The following is a 14,797-nucleotide window of genomic DNA, read 5'->3' as shown; positions in this document are numbered from 1 at the left end:
TACTCATGCAGTTACTGTTAATTTCATCAATTCATTTACAAACAGTTACTGAGTACTTACTCTAAACTCTACTGTAAGAATCCATCGATAAATAGAACATGATCTAGGCTTGAAGGTGAGATACAGACCCTAAATCCAGGAATTATAATACAGTATGAAAAGGGGTCCCCTTGGAATGAGTATGGGATGTGATCAGTGTAAGTGCACATGAGCAGGACACCTAACCTAGTGTTGGGAAGGGAAGGGAAGGCTTCAGAGAGGATGTAACCTTGAAACCAGGAACTAAAGCACTTGATCAGAGAGATCCTACTCAGAAGTCCAGGGCAGGTTTGGAGTCAGATGGGCTGTGTGTTTGAAACGCAGTTATATGCTTTGGATGCTTGTCCCCTCCAAAGCTCACGCTGAAATGTGATTTCCAGTGTTGCAAGAGGGCCCTGGTAGGAAGTGATTGGATCATGGGAGCGGATTTGTCCCTCGCTGTTCTCGTGATACTGAGAGAGTTCTCACGAGACCTGGCTGTTTAAAAGTGTATGGCACCTCCTCCCTCACACTCTTGCTCCTGCCCCTGCCATGTGACGTGCCTGCTCCTGCTTCACCCTCTGCCATGATTGTGAGCTCCCTGAGGCCCTCACCAGAAGCAGATGCTGCAGCCGTGTTTGGTACAGCCTGCAGAACTGTAAACCTGTTAAACCTGTTTTCTTTTCTTTTTTTTTTTTCTTTCTTTCTTTCTAAACGTTATCCTTTCTTTTAAAATTTTACTTTAAGTTCTGGGATACATGTGCTGAACGTGCATGTTTGTTACATAGGTATACATGTGCCATGGTGGTTTGCTGCACCTATCAACCCATCATATTGGTTTTAAGCCTCACACGCATTAGGTATTTGCCCTAATGCTCTCCCTCTCCTTGCCCCCAACCCCACGACAGGCCCTGGTACGTGATGTTCCCCTCCCTGTGTCCATGTGTTCTCCATTGTTCAACTTCCACTTATGAGTGAGAACATGGGGTGTTTGGTTTCTGGTCCTGTGTTAGTTTGCAGAGAACGATGGCTTCCAGCTTTATGCATGTCCCTGCAAAGAACATGAACTCATCTTTTTTTATAGCTGCATAGTATTCCATGGTATGTATGTGCCACACTTTCTTTATCCAGTCTATCATTGATGGACATTTGGGTTAGTTCCATGTCTTTGCTATTGTAAATAGTGCTGCAATAAACATCTGTGTGCATGTGTCTTTATAGTAGAATGATTTATAATCCTTTGGGTATCTACCAAATAATGGGATTGCTGGGTCAAATGATATTTCTGGATCTAGATCCTTGAGGAATCACCACATTGCCTTCCACAATGTAAACCTCTTTTCTTTACAAATTACCCAGTCTCAAGTATTTCTTTCTTTTTTTTTTTTTTGGAAACAAAGTCTTGCTCTGTCACCCAGGCTGGAGTGCAGTGGCATGACCTTGGCTCACAGAAACCTCCGCCTCCTGGGTTCAAGCAATTATCCTGCTTCAGCCTCCTGAGTAGCTGGGATTACAGGTTCACGCCTCCACACCCAGCTAATTTTTTGTATTTTAGTAGAGATGGGTTTTCACCATGTTGCCCAGGCTGGTCTTGAACCCTGAGCTCAGGCAATCTGCCCGCCTCGGCCTTGCAAAGTGCTGGGATTACAGGCGTGAGCCACCGTGCCTGGCCTCAGGTATTTCTTTATAGTGACACAAGAATGGCCAAAAACATCCAGCTCTATCCCTTCATGCCTGGGTAGGTGAGGCAAGGCCTCAAGTCTTACTCAGCAAGCATAAACTGAGGATGTCACACCACTGTGAAAACCAAATGAGACCATAGTCTGTTTCAGTCTTTCACAAACATGGTGGGGTTGGCAGAGAAGATCTCAAAGTGACCTATAAGGCCCAGTGGAATTTGGTCCCCCTTTACCTCTGACCTCAGCACCTGCTACTCTCCCCTCCCGCCTCCTCTGCAGCTCATCAGGCCCTTTCTATTCCTCAGACACTCCAGACCTGCCTCTCATCTCTCTGGCCTGGTGTGCTCTTCCCTAGCTAACTGCATGGCCTACCTCCTTGCTTCTCTCAATGTCACCTTCTCACTGGGGTCTTCTCTGACCATGATGCTAGGTGGAATAATGGCCTTCCAATGATATCCATGTCCTAATTCCCAGAACCTGCTACCTTACGTGGCAGAGGCACTTTGCAGTCATAGTTAAGCTAAGGATATTGAGATGAGAGATAATCCTGGATAATTTAGGTGCGCCCATTGTACTCATGAGTCTTTACAGGAGGGAGGCAGGAGATAGAGTCAGAGAAGGAGATATGATGGTGGAAACAGCATCAGAGAGAAATATGAATCTGCCACACTGCTGGCTTGGAAGATACAGGAAGGGGCTATGAGCCAAGGGATGGGGGCAGCCTCACAAGCTGAAAAAGTCAAGGAAGTGGATTCTCCCCTAAACCTTCCAAAAGGAACACAGTCCTGCCGACCCCTTGATTTTAGGACTTCTGACCTCTAGAACAGAAAGATAAAAATAAATTTTTGTTGTTTAAGGACTGTGTTTATGGTCATTTGTTTCAGCAGCCCTGGGGAACTTACCACTCTATTTAAAACCATCTCATTCTTACCCTCTCCTCATTCCTCATTTCCCTATTTCATTTTTCTCCATAGCCCATGTTATTATCTGACTGTAATTTTTTTTTTTTTTTGAGACAGAATCTCACTCTGTCACCAGGCTGGAGTGCAGTGGAGTGATTTCGGCTCACTATAACCTCTGCCTCCCGGGTTCAAGTGATTCTCCTGGCTCAACCTCCAGAGTAGCTGGGACTACAGGAGCACGCCACCACGCCTGGCTAATTTTTGTATTTTTAGTAGAGACGGGGTTTCACCGTGTTAGCCAGGATGGTCTCGATCTCTTGACCTTGTGATCCGTGCACCTCGGCCTCCCAAAGTGCTGGGATTACAGGTGTGAGCCACTGTGCCCGGCCCTGACTGTTATTTTTATGTTTCACATGTTTATTTGTTTATTGTCTCTCTCCTATCACTGTAATAGAAGCCATGAATCCAGGACTTTTCTTCATTTACTCTCATATCTCCAGGGGCTGGAATAGTGCCTGGCACACAGCAGGAACTCAATGAACGTGTGTTGAATTAATGAATCAATGACCCTCCCCTCCTTCCCTGCATTTCCACGATATTAGAAATGAAGGGATCAGACTCTTTCCTGATGCTGTATTAATAAGTTTAATTAGCATAACAGTAATTCACTCACTCGTACCGTATATGAAGCTGCCAAAGCACCTTTGCTGTGCTGCCAGATGCCCATGCTGCACCAAGTCCATTATTGACTGAAATGATGGCTTCCTCCTGCAAACATCTGCAACTCCCTTTTCCCCCACCCTCTTGAGGCCTTGAGTTTTTACTGGTTATCTCAACAGTGGGTCAGATCAGACATTTAAATGCTGCTGAATTTTACCCACGGTCATCTAGTGAAAGAGAGTTTATATCTGCATCTACAGGCAACTTCTTTTTATCCCTTTCTCTCAATTATTTTTTCTAGAGAGTAACAGCTCACATCTATTGGGGGCTTACTATGTGCCCCTCCGTAAGCTGTCCTAAGTGCTTTATATGCATGTTTTTTTAATCCTCACATCTGTGACGGAGGGGCTCCTATTTGGCCCTGTTTTGCAGATGGGAAAACTGAGTAAGGGGGAAAAAACTGATTTGCTCGCAGTCATGCAGCTGGGAAGGTCTGAGCTCAGATCTGAATCCAGGCAGTCTTGTGTCAGAACTTGCCTTACTAATTTCTTTTCTTTTTAAACAAAGGAAGGAGGTTTATTGGACTTACAGTTCCATGTGGCTGGGGAGGCCTCACAATCATGGCGGAAGGGGAAAGGCACATCTCACATGGCAGCAGACAATAGAAGAAAGCCAGTGCAGGAAAACTCACCCTTATAATCACCATCAGATCTCGTGATACTTACTATCATGAGAACAGCACGGGAAAGACCTGTCCCCATGATTCAATTACCTCTTACCACGCCCCTTCCACAACACGTGGGAATTCAAGGTGAGATCTAGGTGGAGACATAGCCAAACCATATCATTCCACCCCGACCCCTCCCAAATCTCATGTCCTCACATTTTCAAAACCATGTCTTGCCTTCCCAAAAGTCCCCCAAAGTCTTAACTCATTTCAGCATTAACTCGTAAGTCCACAGTCCAAAGTCTCATCTGAGACAAGGCAAGTCCCTTCCACCTATGAGCCTATAAAATCAAAAGCGAGTTAGTTACTTCCTAGATACAACAGGGGTAAAGGCATTGGGTAAATACAGCCATTCCGTATGGGAGGAATTGCCCAAAACAAAGGGCCTATAGACCTCATGCAAGTCCAAAATCCAGCAGGGTGGTCAAATCTTAAAGCTCCAAAATGATCTTCTTTGATTCCATGTTTTGCATCCAGGTCACGCTGATGCAAGAGGTAGGTTCCCATGGTCTTGGGAAGCTCTGCCCCTGGTTTGCCTTACTAATTTCCACCCCTGACTTTTCTTTCAGGAGGATCCTGACAGATCACATCCTGTTTACAAAGTTTTTTTTTTTTTTCTCCAACCAGTCCACAGATACATTTCCCATGCATTCTCTTGGGGTTTTAAGGGGATTAATAAATAACACCCTTCTCTTCAGAATAACAATTCAGAACTGTCTTAGTCTGTTTGTGCTGCTATAACAAAATACCATACACCAAGTAGCTGGCAAACAACAGAAATTGATTTCTCACAGTTTTGGAGGCTGGGAAGTCCAAGAGCAAGGCAGATTCGTTACATGGTGAGGGCCACTTCTCAGTTCATTGATGGCCATTTTCTCACTATGAACTAACATGGTAGAAAGGGCAAGGGATGTCTCTGGCACCTTTTTTGTAAGGGCACAAGTCCCATTCAGGAGTAATCTTCCTCCCTGACCTAATCACTTCCCAAGAGCCCCACCTCCTAAAGTATGACACTGGGGATTAGGATTTGACCTATGAACTTGGAGGGGAGGGACACAAACGTTCAGACCATAGCAAGAACTGAGAGAGAGATAGACAGGATCCGATAGGTGGAGATCAAAATTCGAGCTTCATCCTGATGAATTCCAGGTTAGAGGATGTGGCTGTGGTATAAGTGACGAAGCAGGCCCGTGAATACTTCAGCCATACTGCTCCCTGACTCTGCTCCCCAGTCTAGACTTTGGGACACTCCACATGAAAGAAAACTCTGGTCTGCAGAGCTGACACTTTTATCCAGCATTACTGCTTCATGCTGGACAGAGACAGAGAGAGACAGGAAAAAGTCAAATCTCCTGGTGTTAGATTTCAGTCTTTGAACAGCACCATTCAATTGTGTTCATTTTGGGGGGCTGCTGTAACAAAACTGGGCGCCTGATAGGAACAGGAACTTATTCCCTCATAGCTCTGATAGCCAGAAGTCCAAAATCAAGATGTTAGCAGGACCACACTTCCTTGTTCAGCATCTAGTGGCTGTCAGCATTCTTTGGCTTATGGTTACATCGCCCCAGTATCTGCCTGTGTGGCCATACTGCCTTCTGTGTGTCTTCTCTCTGCATGTGTCTCAAATCTCCCTCTGCCTCTCTTTTATAAGGGTGCTTGCAATAGTGTTTAGGGCCCACCTGGATGATCCAAAGTAATCTGTTACAGAGTGAATTCCGTCCCCCAAAATTCAAGTTAAAGCCCTGACGATCCCCGACCCACAGTGTGACTGTATTTGAAGATAAGGCATTTTAAAAGGTAACTAAGGTTAAATGAGGTTATATAAGTGGGGCCCTACTTCTACAGGACTGGTATCCTTATAAGAAGAAGACACAGTAGGATTGCCCATGTACAGAGGAATGGTCATGTGAGGACACAGCAAGAATGCAGCTATCTTCAAGTCAGAGAGAGGTCTTCAGAGAAACCAGCCTTGTCAGCCCCTTGATCGTGGACATCTAGCCTCTAGAACTGTGAGAAAATAAATTTCTGTTGTTTAAGTCCCACAGTCTGTGGTATTTTGTTACAGAAGTCCTAAGAGACAAATAATACCTCTTTATCTCGGAATCCTTAATCACACGGCAAAGACCCCTTTCCCACATAAGGTAACATTTACAAGAGCCAAGGATTAGGACTTAATATGTTTGAATTGCTATTATTCAACGTACACTGAAAATCATAAACATAAGCCGTTAACTCATATCTCCTCCTGGGGAGGAGTGGATAAGGAGAGAGACAAGAGGTGAGGGCTGTGGTTACTTGCTGATCTAGTCATAGTCCTGGGAATATGAGGAGCAGGCAGTGAACGCTCCCCCAAGTGCCCCCCATAAACCACTGGTGCACCAAAAGTTTTCTGTTTATTTATATCCATTTGGAGAACTCCTAACCTGATGTGTGACATAGTAAGTACTTAGTAAATAATAGGTGCCCTCCCTGATTAAGCCCATTCCTGAAAATCTGCTGAGCCAGGTCGTCTTTCTCCAGCACACTCACAACTACTTCCCCTTTTCAGCACACAGGCTCTGCCCAGCAAATCACCAAAATGGAGGTGAGAAGACCTAGTAGAGCCTGATACACGAATCTTGCCACAGAGTCAGAAATCAAGGCGGTAAATGACCAAGGCTGGAATCTACCTCCAACAGGATCACAACTGCTGAATCAGCAAATAAACGTTTTTGGAACCTGGTACTTGCCACTTGGCATTGTGCCACTGATAGTAAGTCAAACAGACATGCTCCCCAGCCTGTAGCAATCAGAAGTCCAAGACAGACAGGATTGATCTGCCTAGGCATGGTAAGAACAGGGCAATAGCTGTCATGTATTAATAAGGGGAGACCTGTTACAAGCTTGTGTTTGTAACACCCAAAGCACAGATTAAGTAGAAATTGCCTTTAAATGAGTTTCTGCGAGGCTTATACATTGCACAAGGAGAGGAGCGAGTTTTTAGTTTTTCCTGGCATAGGGACTGACTGAAATCAGGAGTGGGATCAATTATTAGTTCTGCCTCAGCACCTCAGTACCCTTTCTCCCACACCGCCTTCCAAAGTAGCCTATAGAAGAACGGTGGGAATTCTATAGATTTTGGGGAAACAAATGAACCATATTTTTTAGATCTGCTATGAGCAAAGCACTAGGCAAGCTAGAAAACACCAAGCAATATAGACTCAGCAACCAACAAGAGCATGTTGAACCCCTAAGTCGGTGTCATGGGTGCAAATAAATAGCTGATCTGCTAGCCATGTGGCCAGAACCAAAAAAAACACAAACCCAGGCATCCAGTCCTATATGTAATATTCAGTGCTTTATCTGTGTTATCTCTACCCATGAATTAGGTAGTATCATCTCCACCTTAAAAATGAGGCTGGGAGACTCAGAATGACCATCACGAGCAACTGACACTTGTTGCGCTCTTCCTGCATGCCAAGCAATTTCAGTCCATCGTGTCAGGTCCCTGTGTGGTAACACAGCGGTTAAGGAAGCAGACTCAGAGAGCCAGACTGTCTGGTTCAAATCCCAGCTGTACTCCCTTGACAGTGGGGTAACTCTCCGTGTGCTTCAATCGAGTTATTGGAAATGGGATAATAATACTACCTAGTTTACAGGATTGTTAAAAGGACGAAAGGAGTAAGTACATATAAAGCAACAGTACCTATCCCACGGAGGGCACTTGGCAGACACTAGTAATCTCTGGAATAGGTACTTTTTTAATGTTAGAAATTTCTTCATTATTACTTATTAAGCACCAGCTTAATACTGCAGAAAATTTCAGATCGCCCTTGATAACTCACTTTCTTTTCCCCACCCAAATTCTTGATCAAGAGTTTCTCAAGTAAAGACATGCTCTTCTCTCTTCTGTATAAAACTTTACGAAAGGCAAAAGGTTGTGTACATCTTAAAGGAAAATGCTGCCCAGGGCTCTGGAGACGGTGGCTGCCCAGGCTCCCTTCACTGTCCAGGTCCTGAAAGACTCTTGTTCATGAACTGTCTCTTCACAAAGCAAGCCCGCCACTTGCTGCGTTTATTATTCTGAGGGTCAAAAACTTTCTCACAAAGTCTCAGTCCAGTCTCTTGCCTTAGCTATCGTAAATAGGCTCTTATCACTTCATTTTCCTGTTTGTTTGCAGGTTTGGCATAAATTGCATTAAGTGGAAAATGAGGCTCTCCAGGAATGGGAAAATTAGTGATTCCCAATGTACACATTTCTTTCTCACCTTGGATTTTGGAATTGTACTTTTGGAGTTTCTTCGAACACTCAGAAATGTAGAGAGTTATATATATCAAGGTCCTACCAGCTTCATTCTTAATATCATAGTTTTTGAAGAAGACATTGGCCTTGAAGTAACAGATGGCTTCATCCACAATATCTGTATCTTTTGTCTCTCTGGGAGCAGGTCCTTTGAATTGGCTTCTGATGGGTAACAGTGCCATGTTTCCAATGAGTTTGGTGTCAGAGCCCGTGAGAGAAGAGTGGTAAGCCAGCATCTTGGCAGCACCTGGGTTTCAACCCAGAGGAGTAGGATCACAAGAATAGGTGTTTTAGGAGAGAGGTAGCTGAGGCTTTGGAGGCTTATTAATGCTCAAGGTCACACAGATAATAAGAGGAGGGAGCTAGGACACGAAGCTGCTGCCTCTCTCACAGCTAATACATGGGAGAGCCAAGCTTCACACTCCAACTCTACTATGCCATACAGACATGCCTTGACCGGTGTCCTGTCCCACAGATTGTTGGTGGCAAAGCTGGGATTAGAACCCAGGCTAGCTCTAAGTTTCTCTCTTCAAATTCCCCCTCTCAAATCCCCTTCTTATCTTGGCCCACTCTGGCTTTCCCCAGATAAGACTCTCCTAGCACGGTGAGCTCGAGGCCCTGCTTCTAACCACGTGAATAACCAGCACCCTCGTGACCAAAGCTGCCATCAGAGCCCTTGGAGACCTGCTCTAACTTTCTGCAACTCAGCTTCGCTGTTTTAAAATTACCAACCGTTTTGAGAAATATGCAAAAAACATGGTGCTAAATATGTATAACATACAGAGAAATGACAGGTCGTTGCTCTCAAAATTTTATTAGTTAGTAGAGGAGATAAGCAGGTACTCAAATAACACAGAAGCATGAATAAGGTTGGAAGGGGAATTGGAAGGGGCTGAGTATAAGGGGACAAGCCTACCCTTCCATGGGCTCCTAGTTCTGCTGTGGGATGGTTGGGCTCACAGAGCCTATCCTCACAGAGCCTCCAGGTCTGGGGAGAGTGGGAAACAGGCTGCTTTACAGTTCCAGTCCTGTCCCCTGAGGAGCTGGAGCACGCTGGGACCACTAGGGACCTCCCTTTAAGACTTCTGAATGGCTTCAAGGACACTGGGGTCACAGAACAATGCCATTTGGCAGATGGCAGAGGCTGCCTCGGGGAAGGAGAAAGGCTGTCTCTGATGCCAAGCCAGAGATAGAAAACATTTTCTCTGAGTTAGAGAATGGGAAGCGTGCCCTGATCTGTTCGGAAGCAGTGAATTGGCCCAATATCCCTGTACTTCCTCATCATTTGTAGGTCATAGCCCCATTTGAACTGTGGACCAATGCTGCAGAAAAAAGAACCTGGGCTCATACGACACATTGCATAACTCCTATAGTTTCTCAGATGCTTTAAAAGCCATCTATGGATTCCCAGGGGGTCCACAAACCCAAGGTTAAACATCCCTACATGAGATGGTTTTTAAAAATGTCTGCAAACAGAGGAATTTTTAGGGCAGTGAAACTATAACGGTGGATACATGTTATTATGCATTTCCATGAAATGTACAACATCAACAGTGAATGCTGATGTCAGCTGTAGACTTTGGGTGATGATGCATCAGCAGGGGTTCATCAATTGTAACAATTGTAACAAATTGTAACAAATGTATCAATTGTAACAAATGCACAATTCTGGTGGGGGGATGTTAATAATAGGGGAGGCTTTGCTCGTGTGGGAGCAGGAATTATATGGAAAACTTCTGTACCTTCTCAGTTTTACTGTGCACCTAACATGGCTCTAAAAAATGAAGTCAGCCAGGAGTGTTGGTTCACACCTGTAATTGCAGCACTTTGGGAGGCCAAGGCGGGAGGATCACTTGAGCTTAGGAGTTTGAGACCAGCCTGGGCAACAAAGTGAGAAGGTGAGACTTTATCTCTCACAAAACAAATTTTAAAGACTTAGCCAGGTGTGCTGGTGCACACCTATACTACAGACCCAGCTACTTGGGAGGCTGCGGCAAGAGGATCAGGATCATTTAAGTGCAGGAGTTTAAGGCTGCAGTGAGCTGTGATGGCACCACTGTACTCTAGCCTGGGTGACAGAGTGAGACCCTGTCTCAAAATAAATAAATAAATAAATAAATAAATAAATAAATAAATAAATAAATGTATATATACAAACACACACACACACGTATATGTATAATAAAGTCTGGTTTTTGTTTTGTTTTGTTTTGTTTTGTTTTAAGAGACAGTGTCTCACTATTTTGACCAGGCTGGTTTCAAACTCCTGGGCTCAAATGATCCTCCCACCTCAGCCTCCCAATGTGCTGGGATTACAGGGTGAGCCACTGCACCTGGCCGAAGTCTGTTTTTAAAAACAGTGGTGGCAAATTATTTGATACTCCTCCCATTCAAAGATAAAGTCTATGCCCCTTATCTTGAATCTGAGCAAGCTTGTGACTGCTTCTACCAATAGACCTTGGCTTCCAAAGCTAGTTCATAAAAATCTGCACAGCTTCTACACTTAGTCTCACTTCAGGGATACTCCTCTCAGAATTCAGCTCCATGCCAGATGGAGAGGCCACATGGAGGCACTGTGTAGGCAGTCCCAGCTGAGCCCAGCTTCTACGGGTTGAACTGCATCTCCCCAGAAATGTTAAAGACCTAATCCCCAGTATCTGTGAATGTGACCTTATTCAGAAACAGGGTCTTTGCAGATGATCAAGTGAGGATAAGGTCATTAAGGCGGGCCCTAATCCAAAATGACTGGAGTCCTTATGAAAAAAGAGGATGTAGGCACAGAGACAACACACACACAGAGAAAGAACATCATGTGGAAATGAAGGCAGAGATCAAGGTGTCTCCTCTATAAGCCAAGGAATGCCAAAGGTTGCCAGCCAATGACCAGGAGATAGAAAAGAGGCAAGAAACAGACTGTTCCTCCCTGACCTCAGAAGAAATCAACCTGGCCAACACTTTCACCTTAGACTTCCAGCATCCAGAACTGTGGACAATAAATTTCTGTTGTTTTAAGCCACCCAGTTTGTGGTACTTCATTATGAAAGCCTTAGGAAGCTAACTCACCATCCTAGGAGTGATTCCTGCCCCGATTCCAGTGCAAATGAAGATCTTATCTCAGAAGAGCATGCTGCAGAATCCAGACATTTGAGTCCCCTGCAGCCATTCAGGTCTTTACAGCGGAAGTCACAGACATCTTACGGTGGAGGCAAGCCATGGCTACTGTGCCCAGATTGAATTTCCGACCCACAGAATCCACGAACTTAATAAAATGGTGGCAGTTTGAGGCCACTAAGTGTAGGGTTGTTTGTTACTCAACAATGGTTAACTGGAACACTACTTAAAAATCTGACCTCTGACCAAACGAAATTATGTCCTCTTCCTTCCTTATCTGCCAAGGGGGATGGCCTAATTATTTAAATTAAATGTTCAGGGTAATGACATCATAGAACGTGAGAATTAGAAGGAAACCCGATACTCCCATTTAAGCAAAAACAAATTACCCACAGTCCCAGCTTCATTCAAATCAAACAGCTTTCATTTTTCCCTTTCAATCCTTGTGCATACATAATTTGCACATAGTTTATTCAAGATTCATTCAACATAGTTAAAATCAGAGTAGACGTAATTTTGGAGTCTGCTTTTTCCACTTGCAATTTATCATAGCATTTCAATGTTGCTATATAGTCTTTATATTACTTTAATTGCAAAAATTTTCAGAAGTGTTTGTACTTTAATTTACTCAATCATTGTCTTTTTGAACAACATAGAAGTTTTGATGTGAATCTTCTTTAACTGCAATATTTTAATTATTGTTCTAAATTAGGGGTCAGTAAACTATGACCTGTGAGCCAAACTACCCACCCTATTTTTCTACTGCCTGTGAACTAGTAAGTTTCTTACGTTTTAAATGATCAAAAAGATATAAAATAATAATATTTTAACACACTAAAAAATTATGTGAAATCCCTAATCCAGTGTTTATAAAGTTTTGTTGGAACACAGCCATGCCCATTTATTTACATGTTGTCTGTGATTGCTTTCACAATACAATGGCAGAGTTGAGTGCTTGCAACAGAAACAGTGACCCACAGAGACTAATATAATTACTATCTGGCCCTTTACAGAAAACATTTGTCAACTCCTATCCTTAATTTACATCAAACCACATGCCTCAGAGGTTCCAACCTGTCCTTGGGTTCCTTCGTGATTTGGGACTTGCCAGCCCCTACAATCGCATAAGCCAATTCCTTGAAATCAGTCTCTTTGTATATATGATCTCCTGGTTCTGTTTCTCTGGAGAACCCTGACCAACACAGCATCTAACATGCTTTTGTAGAATTGATAAAGCTATAGTGAAGGAGAAGGATCCTGAATGTTCAGGAGTGCTGCTGGGCTGTGAGGGTTTGCCTTAGATGAGCCGAGCACACTATACACATGGAAAGATCATGAGCTTGGAGTCTGATTCAGTTTGAGCACAAGGAATGGAAATCCACTCAGACTAGGCAGAGGTGAAGACTTGTTGGAAGGATACAGAGATGTTCCCAGAATCCAAGTGCAGGAAGCAAAGCAGGGTCTCACAGGACTAAGACGTCACCAGGTGGCTTCTCTTTCATCTCTCTGGTTCTGAGACTACAGAGTCCCTCTGTCTTTCCACATATCCCTTGCTCTCTCCAATGGAAGGCCAAGGTTTTCTGCTCACCCACAGACCAACATGGCCTTAGGGCTCTGTGGCATCACCGCTACCTAGACCTTCATTGTCTAACTGACTCCATTTCTCAGTCCTCCAATTATAAACTCCCAGGACAGAGATCTGATTGCTAGGGGCCTGTCATATACCCCTGTCCACAGCTATAGGCAGCCAAGGGTCATGTGGCATAAACATGACCACCTTCCCCACCACCCCTAATTAAGTAGAGGATGAGGAAGAGTGTCCATTTCACAAAAAGAGTGCTCGAAAATATGTCTACTGCAGACCTGATACCACCCTATCTTAGTCTGCTAAGGCTGCTATAGCAAATACCACAGATGGGGGGGCTTAAACATAAATTTCTTTCTCACCGTTCTGGAGGCTGGAAGTCCAAGATCTAGGTGCCGGAAGGGTCACATTCTCCTGAGGCCTCTCTTTTTGGCTTGCAGACAGCCACTTTCTTGCTGTGTCCTCACACGGCCTTTCTTCTATGCATGCGCATCCCTGGGGTCTCTTTCTCTCCTTATAAGGACACCGGACATACTGGATTAGGGCCCCACCCTAATGGCTTCATTTAATCTTCATTACCTCTTTAAAAGCCTTCTCTCTAAATACAGCCACACATCAAGTACTGGGGGTCAGGGCTTCAATACATGAATTCTGGGGGGCACATATGATGGTGAGTTTGATATGCCACTTGGGCTAGGCTGCAGTAGTCCGTTATTCAGGCACCTTTGATGGCACGCCCCTTCAGCCAGGGGAACCTCAGTAATTTACTTTTTTAAAAAGTGGGGACAATATTGCCTCATATAATTCATGTGCAGACTGGAAAAGGGGATGAGTATACAACATAAATGATAGCCATTATGATCATTATTTTTTCTCCCAAACAGGCAGGCAGGGCACCCACTTCCTGTGCTTCTGCACCACTCTTGCTTTGTGTCGGATGGCTTTGCTCTTGCCCTCTTCTGCCTTGGGTTAATCATGGTGTATTCACACCTTACATGGGATAAGTAGGATATTTTAAACATCAATTTTATTATCCAGTTATGTTAATGGTCTGTGAAATAACATGTGAAGAGTCCATTAAACATTGTGAAAGAGTTTCCATTTCATAAAAATGAGGGAATAATAAGAGAGGCCAATGTAATTCATTGCTGAGTGGGGGAGAGGCTGACTTTCATCTTCAGATGCCCTTCTAAGAGAAACAACTTTCATAACTTAGAACTCAGCATTTCAAAAGAATTTGGGGAATGGCTGACCCTTCTAGGCATTCACCAGCAGGATGTTTCTGACCAAGAAATAATTAAAAGTGTATGGAAAGAAACACAGGAATGACATTTAATAGCTTGTAGTTGAGATGAATTTTGATCTAAAATGTTAATTTTTTTCTTTCAACCAACTCTATCCTACTCTCTGAGTCCTACTTCATTGCACAACCACAGTCTGTCAGTCTTGTATATAACCTGCTTAGAAAAGGCGGAAAGGTAATTGCGTAAACAACTTCCACCTAGATCCTCCTCCTGTTCTGAGCCTAATACCAGCCCTGCCCCCAAGCTCTCAGGAACCTCATGAACAATGGACTCTAATCCATGCTTGAATCTCTGACGACCATCTCTTCATTTCTTCAGACTGTTTTATGTCATAGGTTTATAGATTTCCTGGAATACTTTCCACACTTTGCTTCTGAGACATCACACTCCTGCATTTCCTTGTACTTCCTAGGCCAGTACTTCTCAGGAACCTTTGCTGACTTCTCCACACCTCCTTGATCCTTATCATTGGAGACCTCAGGAGTGGGGTTTGGATTTCTTTTCTTCTTTTTCTATAACAATCCCTTGC

The 14,797-nt window shown here is 44.0% G+C and overlaps 1 pseudogene; it reads right to left on the bottom strand.

Annotated features, from left to right (window-relative positions):
• Positions 1 to 4,050: 4,050 nt before the first annotated feature.
• LOC110743041 lies at positions 4,051 to 10,161 on the bottom strand (annotated as a pseudogene).
• Between the last annotated feature and the right edge of the window lie 4,636 nt (positions 10,162 to 14,797).

Source organism: Papio anubis, chromosome 6 (assembly GCF_008728515.1).
Source record: "Papio anubis isolate 15944 chromosome 6, Panubis1.0, whole genome shotgun sequence".
Taxonomy (NCBI): Eukaryota; Metazoa; Chordata; class Mammalia; order Primates; family Cercopithecidae; genus Papio; species Papio anubis.
Note: the sequence above shows the minus strand (reverse complement) of the source record. Positions and strands in the feature narration are given on the sequence as shown.